Source organism: Pseudonaja textilis, chromosome 18, assembly GCF_049901715.1.
Source record: "Pseudonaja textilis isolate UNSWEBS1 chromosome 18, rPseTex1.2, whole genome shotgun sequence".
NCBI lineage: Eukaryota > Metazoa > Chordata > Lepidosauria > Squamata > Elapidae > Pseudonaja > Pseudonaja textilis.
In genome coordinates, this window is record NC_142007.1 from 1,160,307 (window position 1) to 1,172,393 (window position 12,087).

The window sequence follows — 12,087 nt, forward strand, 5'->3', positions numbered from 1 at the left end:
CCTGACAATGAAAACAACTAACCAGTGGCCACCAGAAGTCGTGGGAGCTTCATCACTGGAGGTTTTTTTATTTTTGGACAGCCACCTGTCTAAAATGGCCTAGGGTCTCCAGCTTGGGCAAGGGGCTCGGCTAGAAGACCTCCAAGGCCCCTTCCAAGCTCTATTCTGGCTCAATTGAAGAAAAAAAATGGCTCAGTACTCAGCCAAATACTCTAAAAGAAGAGGTCGACTTCTGTTTATAAATCCGTTGTGTTGCAATACTCTCGCGTGTTGTTAAGTGTTGTTGCAACTCTTCACCCTTCGTGTAGGAGGAGCCTATGCGCTTGAGTGTGATGCCAATCTGTGTAGGATGGCGTCCAGGGGAACACAACAAACAGAAACTTCTGAGGTCCGAGCGTTAGGTTTCCCTGGCAAAGGTGTAACTCTCTTATTATGCAAGTTGCATTGCGGCGTTTCTACACAGTCCGATAAGCAACGCAGGAGGCTGCTTTGGAAGGAGGCAGGTGAGGAGTAGCCAAGTCACAGGGAAAACCGCACCGGTGAAGGGAAAAGCTCTCATTGGAACCTGGGAATGGACAGAAGATCTTTTTGGGATGTCCAGGTTTGGGAAAAATGGCAGGGTGGAATTCTTGTAACCCGGTGTGTGTGTTTGTGTGGTTTTTCGGCCTAGAATATTTCTTGTGCAAGCTGGCAGCATTCCTGATTTCCTTCCCTTTAAATATATTGATATACTAGCTAGATGCCCGAGCTTTGCTACACAACTATGTGGTGGGGCTTAGTTTTGGGGGAGGAAAATAAAGATAAAAAAAATCTGCCTCTGCCTCCCAGCATCCATGGGTATTCACCTGGCCAGTGTCCTGTCAGTGCATGAGAGAGAGTTGAGGGCTGTTTGGAAACTGAAAGAGTATTTGCTGTGTGAGCAAGAAGGAGACAGCAAGGAGCCTGGGTGTGGCTTAGCTCAACTATTCTGTCCTAAAGCTGCTTGGTGCTGTGAAATTAAAACTGAAACTCCTTTGCTTGTGTTTTGCCTTCGGAAGAGATTTCTTTTTTTTCAGGTGGGGAGGGGGAGTAGAACTCCTTAGCATCAGAGCGTGTTAATAATAATAATAATATAGGAAATACTCTAAATGCTCTGATGATCATTCTGATAAATCCTTTCTTAGTGACTCCCTAGAAGCCAAGAGGAACACACATGTCAAATTTCAAGTTTGTAGGCTTTACGGTTCTGGAGATTTTGTGATTATGCGTGATGGTATTGCGCAGATAGATACATAGATAGATAGACAGACAGACAGATAGATAGATAGATAGATAGATAGATAGATAGATAGATAGATCACCATAGATTGATATAATAGATACATAATATAGGTAAAAGATATATAGATAACCATAGATATACATAATAAAAATGATAGATTAGATAGGTGAGAAAAGTCTGCCCTCCATTGGCTAATTTTAGTAATGCAGCATATATATTGTGCACACTGAAAAACCTGCCCTCCAGTGGTGAATTTAGGAACTGCTGATTTATGTAACTGTATCCTGTAATTTGCTTATTGGCAAAACGGCCACGAGATGGCGGGCTATTATTGTCAATGCAATTTCCCATAGACTTTGAAAACCGCGGTTTTCACATAATTTGAAGTCTATTTTCACCCCGTTTTCCCCTCCAGAGTGATGAGGGACTCAGAGTAAGATCCCTCGTCGGATTTCGACACATCTGTAACCTGATTATTTTTTTTATATTAACTTTTGCGATTCCTTCCCTGCGCCTGCCGTAACGAAAAATATCCACCAGGTGGCAGGCTGTTATTGCTGTGTAATTTATTTCCTCCACCTGCAATGACGCGAAATGGCCACGAGACGGCGGGCTATTATTATTATTTTCTTTCCTCCCCCTGCAATGACGCAAAATGGCCACGAGACGGCGGGCTATTATTATTCAGTTCTTTCCTCCACCTGCCATGCGCAAAATGGCCACGAGACGGCGGGCTATTATTATTAAGTTCTTTCCTCTACATGCCATGCGCAAAATGGCCACGAGACGGCGGGCTATTATTATTATTTTCTTTCCTCCCCTGCAATGGCGCAAAATGGCCACGAGACGGCGGGCTATTATTATTAAGTTCTTTCCTCTACCTGCCATGCGCAAAATGGCCACGAGACGGCGGGCTATTATTATTTTCTTTCCTCCCCTGCAATGACGCAAAATGGCCACGAGACGGCGGGCTATTATTGTCAATGCAATTTCCCATAGACTTTGGAAACCGCGGTTTTCACGTAATTTGAGGTCTATTTTCACCCCGTTTTCACCCCGTTTTCACCCCTAGAGTGATGGGGGACGCAGAGTAAGATATTTTCCCCGAGTCCCTTCGACAAAAGCTCCGTCTGTCCCTTTAAAAGGCGGGTTACAATCAAGGCGCGACGTCTCACCCCTTTAGGCCCCCTTGCAATCGCCCTATCTTTTCCAATAGAACCGAATTGAGGCGGCCGGCTGACTGCCTGCACGGGACAACCGGTTGGGGCGGGGAAACTATCCAATTGCCGGGCCCGGGGAGGAGGGGAAGGGAAACCATCATCCACCAGAGAGAGAAATATCAGGTTTGAAAACGGTCCAGCTAAAAGTGTATTCGCGCGGGGCAGGCAATCGGATAGACACCTCCTTGCAAGGGGCCTTTCTCTCCAGCAGCCACGAGCGTCGAGAAAAGTCCTATTAGGGGGAAAGGCAGCAGCTGGGAGGCTGCCTGGCGTCGCTCATAATCCACTTTTAAGGCCCAAAAAGGGGGAAAAAGGCATTTTTAGGGGCGAGGCTCCCCATTTGCAAAGCGATACTTCTTTTGCTTGAGCCAGAGCCGCTTCTGCCGCCCCTGGGCATGAGTTTTGTTTTATTTTTGTTCTTTTGCAGGTGCGACTATCAAGTCGAAACTGCCATTTTATTTTTGGGGGCGGGGTGCAAAGCTGCAATGAACTGGGCCAGAACCCGGTACTGAATGAATCTTCTCCCAGGGCTTCGGGGCCAAGTAGAGGTAAGTGAACAGCTTGCATGCACAGGGCAGCCTTTCTTTAAAAAAAAGGGGGTGGTGGTGGAGGGAAATTAAAAAAAACTTCAGAGAAAGTGGGGGGGGAACCCACAAGGGAGGGAAACCATGATTGACTTCGAAGAAAGTTTAGACCCAGAAGGATGGAGGCCAGAAATGGAAGTTTTCCATGGCAAATGCATTAAGGGCCCTTATTCTATCCTATCCTTTATTCTGTTCTATTCTTCTTGGTGTTCTGTGTTGTGTTGTGTTGTGTGTTCTGTTCCTACTCTACTCTAATTCTACTCTAATTCTAATTCCCTCTACTCCTCCTACCCCACCCCATTCTATTCAGGGTGCCACCCCCCAAATCTTCAAAGGCCTTTGTCCTTTGCCCAGCGCCCCACAATCCCAATTTCTCCTTGTGTGCTGTTAAAAGCCGCCCCTGCAGGTGCCTTGAGCCAATCTCTACATGCCAAAAAATGGGCTTTCTGATTTTTTTGACCTCTTTATTTCTCTTTTTAAATGCTCTGGCTTCCAGATTTCTTCCCGCTTCCCCCCTCACTCCGTCCCTTTGCGTGTCCCTCTCCACCCCTCAACAAAACCAGGCAGAGATTCCCTTCTCGGCCCGTTTTAGATCCTGTAGACCTCGCACAGGATTGCACTGGTTCTCCCTCCTTTCTCTGAATCAGGGTTATTTCCAGCACAAATCGTTCCCAGGGAACCATGGCCCAAAGAACCTTTGTATGAGATCCCTGGTAAAGAGCCCAGGTTGGGGGGAAGTAATAGTGCTGCCCTTATCGGTTTAACATAATAAAACAAATGCGTATGATGGGGAGGGACTTGGGTGGGTTGGAGAGCAAGGGTTTTTTGTTTTTGCATTGGTAAACAACGTTTATTGCTCTGTGTGTGGTTGGCAACCATTTAGAGGGCCAGAAAAATGCACCGTTCGAGGTGCAGGCAGTACGAGGTGACCTGGAAGCCCCCCCTTCACCTACAAGCGTTGAAGGGTGGCAGTTCCCAGGGCCCCTTCACCTGTTCAGGTATAAGACCCAAGAAGGCACCAAGAACTCCACAGTCTTCCTCCTCTCCTCCTCCTCCCTCTCCCCTCCTCCTCGTCTCCACAAACCCCATTTCCTTCCAACACTGATGATGTTCCTTAGTTTGGTTTTGAAACGTCTACAAGGAAACCACCCACTTGGAGAGCCCCAAGGATCTCTGAGCTACAAATATTCTGATCAATATCCCAAAGTTGCTTTTCCAAGGGAGAACTGGACTTTCCTGGGGTTTCTTTGAAGATGTTTCACTTCCCATGCAAGAAGCTTCTTCAGCTCTATCAACATCCTATCGATACCTTCTCTCATTTTCCACTTGGAGGTTGAGTCCCTTAAGGTTTGCCCCTCCCTCTTCTTCCCATCAAGCTTCCCATCCTGCAGGGGCCACGCGTAAGGCTTTAAAGCCCGTGGCACGTACCACGCGGGCTCCTCCTTAGTGCCAGGGCTGTTAACTCCTCTCTGCTCTGGAAGAAAGGTTGCATTTCAGCTTTTCTTTTTGAAATGGTTTGCACCCTCCGCTTGGTTCGGCTCTCGGCCCTGGGCCCGAATCCCCCCAGGTGCTTCATTTGTTTCCTTGCTGTTTTTCCTCCAGGTAGCCAAGAGGTGGGCCTCGCAGAGCTTCGCCCACCCCTCCACCGGAAGCGTGGCCTTGTCCCCCCATGGAGGGAAGCTTCTCCCCAGCCAGGTCTCCCCCAAGCAGGAAAATGGGACCTCTCTCTCTTGGAGGCTCTGGGCGATGCCCCCAAGCCCCCTTCGTGACACCTGGATTCTCCACCGTCGGACATCTCACTGAAGAAGGAAGTTCCCTCCCCAAAGAGGCCTGTGGAAATCTGCTAAAATATTCGTATTGGGGGGAGGAAATAAAGAATCGGCGGGATGGGGTTTTTTAAAGTTTATTTATTAGGAAGACACACTTAGGGAAGGAGAAACGGCTCTGCAAACCAGCCATGGAGGGGCAAGGACCCCCCCTCTTCCTTTTTTGCGGGGGGGGGGACACCTCCCTGGCTGGAACCGGTACAGTGTTCTTTTCTTGTGGGGGGAGGTCTATGCATCGCTAGCAGCTTTTGAGACTGACAAAGTGATCCAGTCTCCAAACTCCATGTCCTTTTTAAAATTTTTATTATTTTTATTTGGATGGTAGAGCACAGCCTGTCTGAGTGGGGCTATTTTCTTATCTTTTTTTCTTTCTCTCCTTTGACTTCCTGTGGTTTCTCTCTTTGATGGGCATCGTTGGTTGGTTTGCTCGCTCGTTTGTTTCCATCTGGACATTTGGTTGACTTAGAGTCCCGTCCTTCCGAGGTCAGTAAAACGAGGACCTGGATTGTTTTGGGGGTGCAATGCTTTGCTGACTCTCTAAACCGCTTAGAGACGGCCGTAAAAGCCCTGTGAAGCGGCATAGAAGTCTTTTTAAGTGCTATTGCAGCTTAGAGGCTGCAGGGAGGCCTATCAGCCGCGGGTTTGGCTGCCTGGGAATTGTTGGGAAGGAGGCAGAAAGGAAGCAGGAAGGATATTGTGCTTGGGGGAATGGGGGTAACCCATTGCTTCCCTTCTGGAAGTCTCTGTGGGGCGGGGTCCTTGGTGCTCTCTGAGCTTGGTTTTCTTGCAGACGTCTCATTACCCAATTAGGTAACATCATCAGTGCAGTGAGGATGGGGTGATGGGGCACTGATGACGTTACCAAGCTGGGTGATGAAACGCCTGCCAGAAAACCCAAGTTTGGAGAGCACCAAAGACCCCACAGTTCAACCCTGAGCTGTATTCTCCTGTGTGTGTGTGTGCATACAAAACACAGATATGCTCCATTGTAATTGGCTTTTGTGCCCAAAGGATGCAGTGTTTTCTTTTAAGGCAGGGCAGCCTGGGTGAGGATACACAGAATTGTACATTTCCACACCCAGGCAACCAACATGGAGCCCTTGCCAGCTTTCAAGCAATGTGTGTCTGTGTTTGTGCATTTGTCCAGTTTGAGGTGGGGGAAAGAATGCAGGGGCCAAATTTTGAAGACACCCCTGTGGTGTCTGTGTTTGTTCCCTCCCCTGGTGCATTAATCCAAGATAGCTCAGTTGGCACCTTAGCTTCTTGCTAAAAGCATCCCAAGGCTTTCCAGCAAAGCAGTTCAAATAACAATAAAAAACAAAAAAGACTCTGTTTGTAAAACAGGTTGGGTGTCGGGGTGCGTCCTTCGGAACTTAGAATTCCTTTTTTGGGTGGGTGGGGAGACTAATATTAAAGTATTGGTGGGTAAACAGCCCAGCTTCTTAGATGAAATCCTGGCCTCATCAGCCAGCAAAGGGGTAAGTATGAAATAAAAGTGCGACCAGTTGTGGGAACCACCAGATGGCGACAAGGACAGGTGAGAACAGGTAAGTAGAGGTAAGTATAGGGCACAGGTGCTGGGAAGATGGGGGGGCAGGCAGGCCTTAGCCAGAGTGGGTTGGCAAGAGCCCCCCAAGAGCTGGCCTGCCTGCAGCCCCCATCTTCCCAGCGCCTGCATTTCCCTCCCTCCTCTTGCCCCCCCCCCCATCTTTGGCCTCAAGGGGGGGACCGAGGTAGGGAGGGGCAGGCCCTGGGTGCCCCCCTTCCAGGTCTGCAGGGTTGGGGTGGCCCCTGCCATCTTCCCAGGGCCATCACCTCTTCCTCCTCCCCCCCCCTTCCCCAGGAGGGCTGCTGGGGGCTAAGTGGAGGTGGGGAGAGGAAGGCTCTTGGGAGGATGTTAGAGGCTGGCTGGGGAGGGGCTCTTTGCCAACAGCCCTTCCCCTCCCCTTCCCAGCTCCCCTGGTGCCAGGCAATGGGGGGAATGGGAGGTCCTGGGTTGGAGGGTGGGGAGATTGGCAGGCCAGGGGCAAAGGCCTCCCCTGAAAAGCCGGGGAGAGCCTGCCAATCCCCCCCCCACCTCTCTGGGCCTCCATTTCCCTGCTGAGTCTCTGCCAGCATGGCACCAAGGGGGCTGGGAAGAGGTGAGGGGCAAGGAGCCCCTCCCCAGCCTGCCTCTGACCTCCTTCCAGGGCCTGCCTTGCCCACCTCCTCCAGCAGCCCTCCTGGGGGGGGGGGAAGAGCCCTGGGAAGATGGGAGGGGCCTCTCAGCCCAGCAGACCTGGGTGGGGCACCCAGGGTCTGCCCCTCCCTGGTCCTCCCCTTGGGGCCATAGATGGGAGGGGCCAGAGGAGGGAGGGAAATGGAGGGGGGAGGGGTGTAGGCAGGGAATGAAACACTCATGATGGTAGAAGAGACAAACTTTATTAAAGTTCAAAAAAACAAGCAATACACCCCCTCTAATCCCCAGCCCACCCACCTGCCCCCTAACCCCCACCCACCCCCCACCCCTCCCATTACCCCCTGCCTTTGGCTTCAGTCCTGGCTTAAAGGGGCCCAGGGGAGGGAGGTCCTGGGAGGGGGGCTATGTGCTCCCCTCCTCCCAGGACCCCCTTACCCCCCCAGGCCCCTTTTGAGCCAGGATTGAAGCCAAAGGCATTGATGGGGGCTGAGGGAGGCCCATGGGACATGGGGTGGGTGTGATGGGCCAGAGAAACAGTCGCCCAATGTCCCTCGGCTTGGAGTGGCCAAACTGCCACCCTGAGAGCCCAGGACATTGGGCAGCCGCTCTCTGCCCAGCCCCCTGCACCCCAGCCCCCTCTCGGCCTCCCCAGCCCCCACCAACCCTCCGCTTCAACCGTGGCACAAGAGAAGCTGGCAAGAGAGGCTCTGGGGGTGCCCAGGGCTGCCCTGGGGGGCTTGGATGCCCCGGGCCTTCCTAGGGCCTCCCTGTCAGCCCCCCTGATGCCATGGCTGGTTCCCGGCCTTTCTCCCCCACCCTCCTGAGGGTGACCCACCATGCACAGATGTTCTCTGTGCACCCATTGCTCTAAGTAGGCATGCACAAACGTGTATTATTTGAAATTAAATTCCAAGATTTGGAATAAATTGTGCACACCTGCTTAGAACAAGGGGAGGAACTGCAGACTTGACTCACCTGGGTTTTCTGCCTCACCTGCCTAGTTGCTGGGAAGATTGGGGGAGGGAGCATGCATGACACCCAATGAAGCACAAGGAAGACCTTACACATAAAAAGGTTTCAACTTTGACAAGTTTTCAGTTGTGCAAACTTCTAACTAGAGCTGAAGTCCACCCACCTAAGTTGGCCAAGGCCAAGAACCACTGGAGACCCTAAAATGGGGGTCTTCAAGCTTGACAGCTCTAAGACTTGTGGACTTCAACTCCCAGAATTCCTCCTCCAGTTGTGTTAGCTCAGGAAATCTGGGGGTTGAAGTCCACAAGTCTTACAAGTTTGAAGACCCTTGATCTATCTCTATCACCTGTCGATCATCTATATCATCTCTCTATCCTCTATATCAGGGCTCTTCAAATTTGACAGCTTTAAGACTTGTGGACTTCAACTCCCAGAATTCACTCAGGAATTCTGAGCCAAACTTTGCTGGCTGAGGAATTCTGGGAGTTGAAATCCACAAGTCTTAAAGCAGCCAAGGTTGGGGACCTCTGCTCTAGGGCATCCTGTGGAGATAGGATGAAGAACTCAACACAGAATCCAGAAGAACTGGAGACCCAACACCTGCAGGGCCTGGCGCTTGTCCCAAGTCCCAGATTTCTGAACACAGAACTGAGAAGAAATGGGGGCCACCACCAAGTGAAGGCATGGAGCTCTCTGGTCTCCAAAGAATGGTGAACTTCAGTTTCCAGAAGTCTCCACTCCACGGGATGCAGAACGCTGGGAACTGAACTGCGGCCATCTGGTGTCTTGGGGAGAAAGGGGACATCTTAAGCTTCTCTAGCCACCATTGCTAAGGATTCTGGGAGCTAAAATCCCTCCCTTTGAAAGTTGCACCTTTCAATGGATGGACTACAGCTCCCAAAACTCTTAACTCCTCCTGCAGAATTCTGGGAGTTGAGTGGGGGACATTCCCCCCTCTGGAGGACTCCAATTCCCATAATTCTGAGAGTTGAAGTCCACACCCTTCTAAAGGATTTCTCAAAGCAAGAGTTCAATTCTAGGCCTACTTGGGGGGTATACATGGCCCTCTTAGATCAGGGTTTCCCACCCTTCGCAAGATGTGTGGATATCAACACCCAGGATTCCCCAAACCGATTGGCTGGGGAATTCTGGGATTTGCAGTCCACACACCTTCAAGTTTGAAAAACGCTGATCTAAGTTCTTCCAACACCTCAACTCTGTCCAAACATCTGAACTTGCTCTACACAATCCTACCAGATAAACACTCGTGGTCCTAAAGGCTCACAACAGCCATGATTCCTTGACCCTACCAGCCACAGCTTAAAACTTACCACTTAAATCAAATTTACCACTTAAGGGCTCTTGGGCCTCAAGAGTATCTCCACAAACCACCATTGTTAGCCAATCTGAAGACTTAAGACTCCCTTCACCTAACTTGCAAATTACAGAGATATCCTGGCTACCTTGGGGATGTACTCACAACCAACAAGACTTGCTAACTCCTTATCCACTCACAAGCAACAATAAGACTTGCTAACTCCTTATCCACTCACAAGCAACAATAAGACTTGCTAACTCCTTATCCACTCACAAGCAACAATAAGACTTGCTAACTCCTTATCCACTCACAAGCAACAATAAGACTTGCTAACTCCTTATCCACTCACAACCAACAATAAGACTTGCTAACTCCTTATCCACTCACAACCAACAATAAGACTAACTCCTTATTCTAGACCTGATCTGTCTGGTGACCTCAAGCAACAAGTGTGTGTGTGTTGGGGGGTCTCAGTTCCTGGTGGGCACCACACAGGCGACGAAGAAAGGCGTGCGTGGGTCACAATGCACTAAAAGCCGCAGGGAAGAACGTTTCTCCATCGGGATCTGGCCGTTCTGCCCGCTGCGGCTTCGGTGCAGAGCGATCCAGGCCTCCGAAAGAAATGCACAAGAGGCTGTTTTTACAAGCCAAGAACCGACACACACGATCCCTTCCCATACAGAAATCAAAATGGGGGAATTGGGGGGTTCAAAGCATGCATTGTGCTGCCAGTCCAACTCTTCCTGCTGTTGTTTGGTCCCAAGAGTTTTAAACAAGGTCACTTGCAGGACAAGAGCCAAGCCACAAAATGTGGTGGCACGTTGGTCTTCCATCTCTGCGTCTCCAGCGCTGGGTGGGTGGGTGGGATTGGCCTCCAGAAGAGGAAGGGGCAGCATTGAAGGCTGGCCTGGCTGTTTATTTTTTTTAAAGAAGGTTTTGTTTTGAGATGGTTTTAGGAACCCCCATTATTATTATTCTAAAGAGGCAGGGTGGTTTTTTTGCAGCCATCATGGTCTTTTTAAGCTCCCCTGCTGGAGGATAAAATTTTCTGGCATTTCCTTCCAGTGCATCAACTGGGCTTCAGGACCAGCTGGAACAATGCAGCCCCTTCCTCAGCCTTCCACAAGTGGCAACAGCTGTCCAGTTAACCCCCCCAAAATCTGTCCATCCATCAGTCTCCATCGGAAAAATCCAAGTCTTCCACCACGTCCTCTTCTCCTCTTGCCAGCCATTGCAACTCTGCAAGAGGCAGCGGTTTCCGATGGCGGTGGCTCTGTTGGGGCACGGCCCTCTCGCCTCCTGGAGAAGGAAGGAAGAAAAACAGGGGTGTCAATCCAACCTCAACGGGGAGAGGAGGGGGCACAAAAAGGGCGCTAATTAATGGATCGTCTGCAGGGCGCAGGAGGGGGCGAGATGGAAACGGGGAGATGGGCAGGATACAAGTTTAATAATAAGTAAAGCAATAAATAAACCAAAGCACCTGGGTGTTTACAATGGGGATGGAGGATCAAGGAGAAGAAAATTTTTATTTCCCTTTCCCCCCATTTTGTTTGGGGGGGGGAAACAACAACTCTATAAAAGCTTCCAAAAGGTTCCAACTCACAACCTAGAAATACCAGAATGAAGGAGAAACATACATGTGCACCCATCCTATGCAGACCTCGACTATGTCAGAATGGGCAAACAAATGCTCTGCCTTACATGTTGGCAAAAAAAAAAAATCAGAAAATAAAATGCAAGCTAAATAGTCAAGACCGCGTTGATGACTCCCACTATGTCAAGGACCTTGGAGTATATGACATTACTTCTACTTTAAAATAGATGCGCTCCCTTCCCAGGCCATGTTTCCATAAGGACTGTTTCCATAAAACAGCCCATGTCCAAGTTGGCAAAGCTTTTCGCGCGCACAATACATTTAAATCCACTTTCCAACAGGCCAAATGGTCCATAAACGGCAAAAGGCAAACCAACCACCATCCCTTGGACAAGGCCTGCAAGGACACCCACCCACCCACCCACCCAGGGCCCCGGGTCCACCTGGCATGGGAGCTCCTGCAAACCCCCCGCCCCACACCTGTGCAGCCCCCCTCTTCCCCCCCAGCCCCCAACCCCAAACGAGGCAGGCGAGCGAGAGCCGTTTTTCCCCGGGCGCCACCGCCACCAGAGGGAGGGGGGACGGGACGAAGGAGGCCTCCCTTACCGGAACCGGGCCCGGGAAACCCTCCAGGCGCTGCCCGAGTTCCACCGTCCTCGTGGCCGTCGCGGAAGGCAGCCAGAGGCCGCTCACAAGCCGCGCAGGCGCCTCTCCAACCGCCACCGCCCAGCGCCTGCGCCGAAGGCCGGGCACGCCTGCGCAAGGGCACGTGGCGGGTGGGGGGAGTCACGTGCCTGGGAGGGCGTGGCTTGGCGGCCAGGTGCCGCGGTGGGCGCGGCCTGGTGGGCGTGGCCAGTTCAATGATTATTTCTATTAACTGTTGCGATTCCTTCCCTGCGCCTGCAATGACGCAAAATGGCCACGAGACGGCGGGCTATTATTAAGTTCTTTCCTCCACTTGCCATGCGCAAAATGGCCACGAGACGGCGGGCTATTATTAAGTTCTTTCCTCCACCTGCCATGCGCAAAATGGCCACGAGATGGCGGGCTATTATTAAGTTCTTTCCTCCACCTGCCATGCGCAAAATGGCCACGAGCGCGGCGGGCTATTATTATTAAGTTCTTTCCTCCCC

The 12,087-nt window shown here is 50.9% G+C and overlaps 2 long non-coding RNA genes across 5 annotated transcripts; one reads left to right on the top strand and one right to left on the bottom strand.

Moving 5' to 3' along the window:
- The first annotated feature begins 355 nt into the window (after positions 1–355).
- On the top strand, positions 356–6,224 carry LOC148124446 (uncharacterized). 3 transcript variants are annotated; one of them, XR_015739790.1, is made up of 3 exons: positions 356–601; positions 2,909–3,029; positions 4,668–6,224. It is a non-coding gene; the product is annotated as an uncharacterized LOC148124446 (long non-coding RNA). The 3 variants fall into 3 exon arrangements; XR_015739791.1 differs by having other exon boundaries at positions 471–503; XR_015739789.1 differs by lacking the exon at positions 356–601 and having other exon boundaries at positions 2,537–3,029.
- Positions 6,225–8,108: 1,884 nt separating this feature from the next.
- LOC148124447 (uncharacterized) lies at positions 8,109–11,714 on the bottom strand. Of its 2 annotated transcripts, none has more exons than XR_015739882.1 (4): positions 11,561–11,714; positions 9,755–10,659; positions 8,446–9,533; positions 8,109–8,269 (listed from the first exon to the last, which is right to left on the bottom strand). It is a non-coding gene; the product is annotated as an uncharacterized LOC148124447 (long non-coding RNA). The 2 variants fall into 2 exon arrangements; XR_015739883.1 differs by having other exon boundaries at positions 8,446–9,517; positions 9,668–10,659.
- Positions 11,715–12,087: the final 373 nt, after the last annotated feature.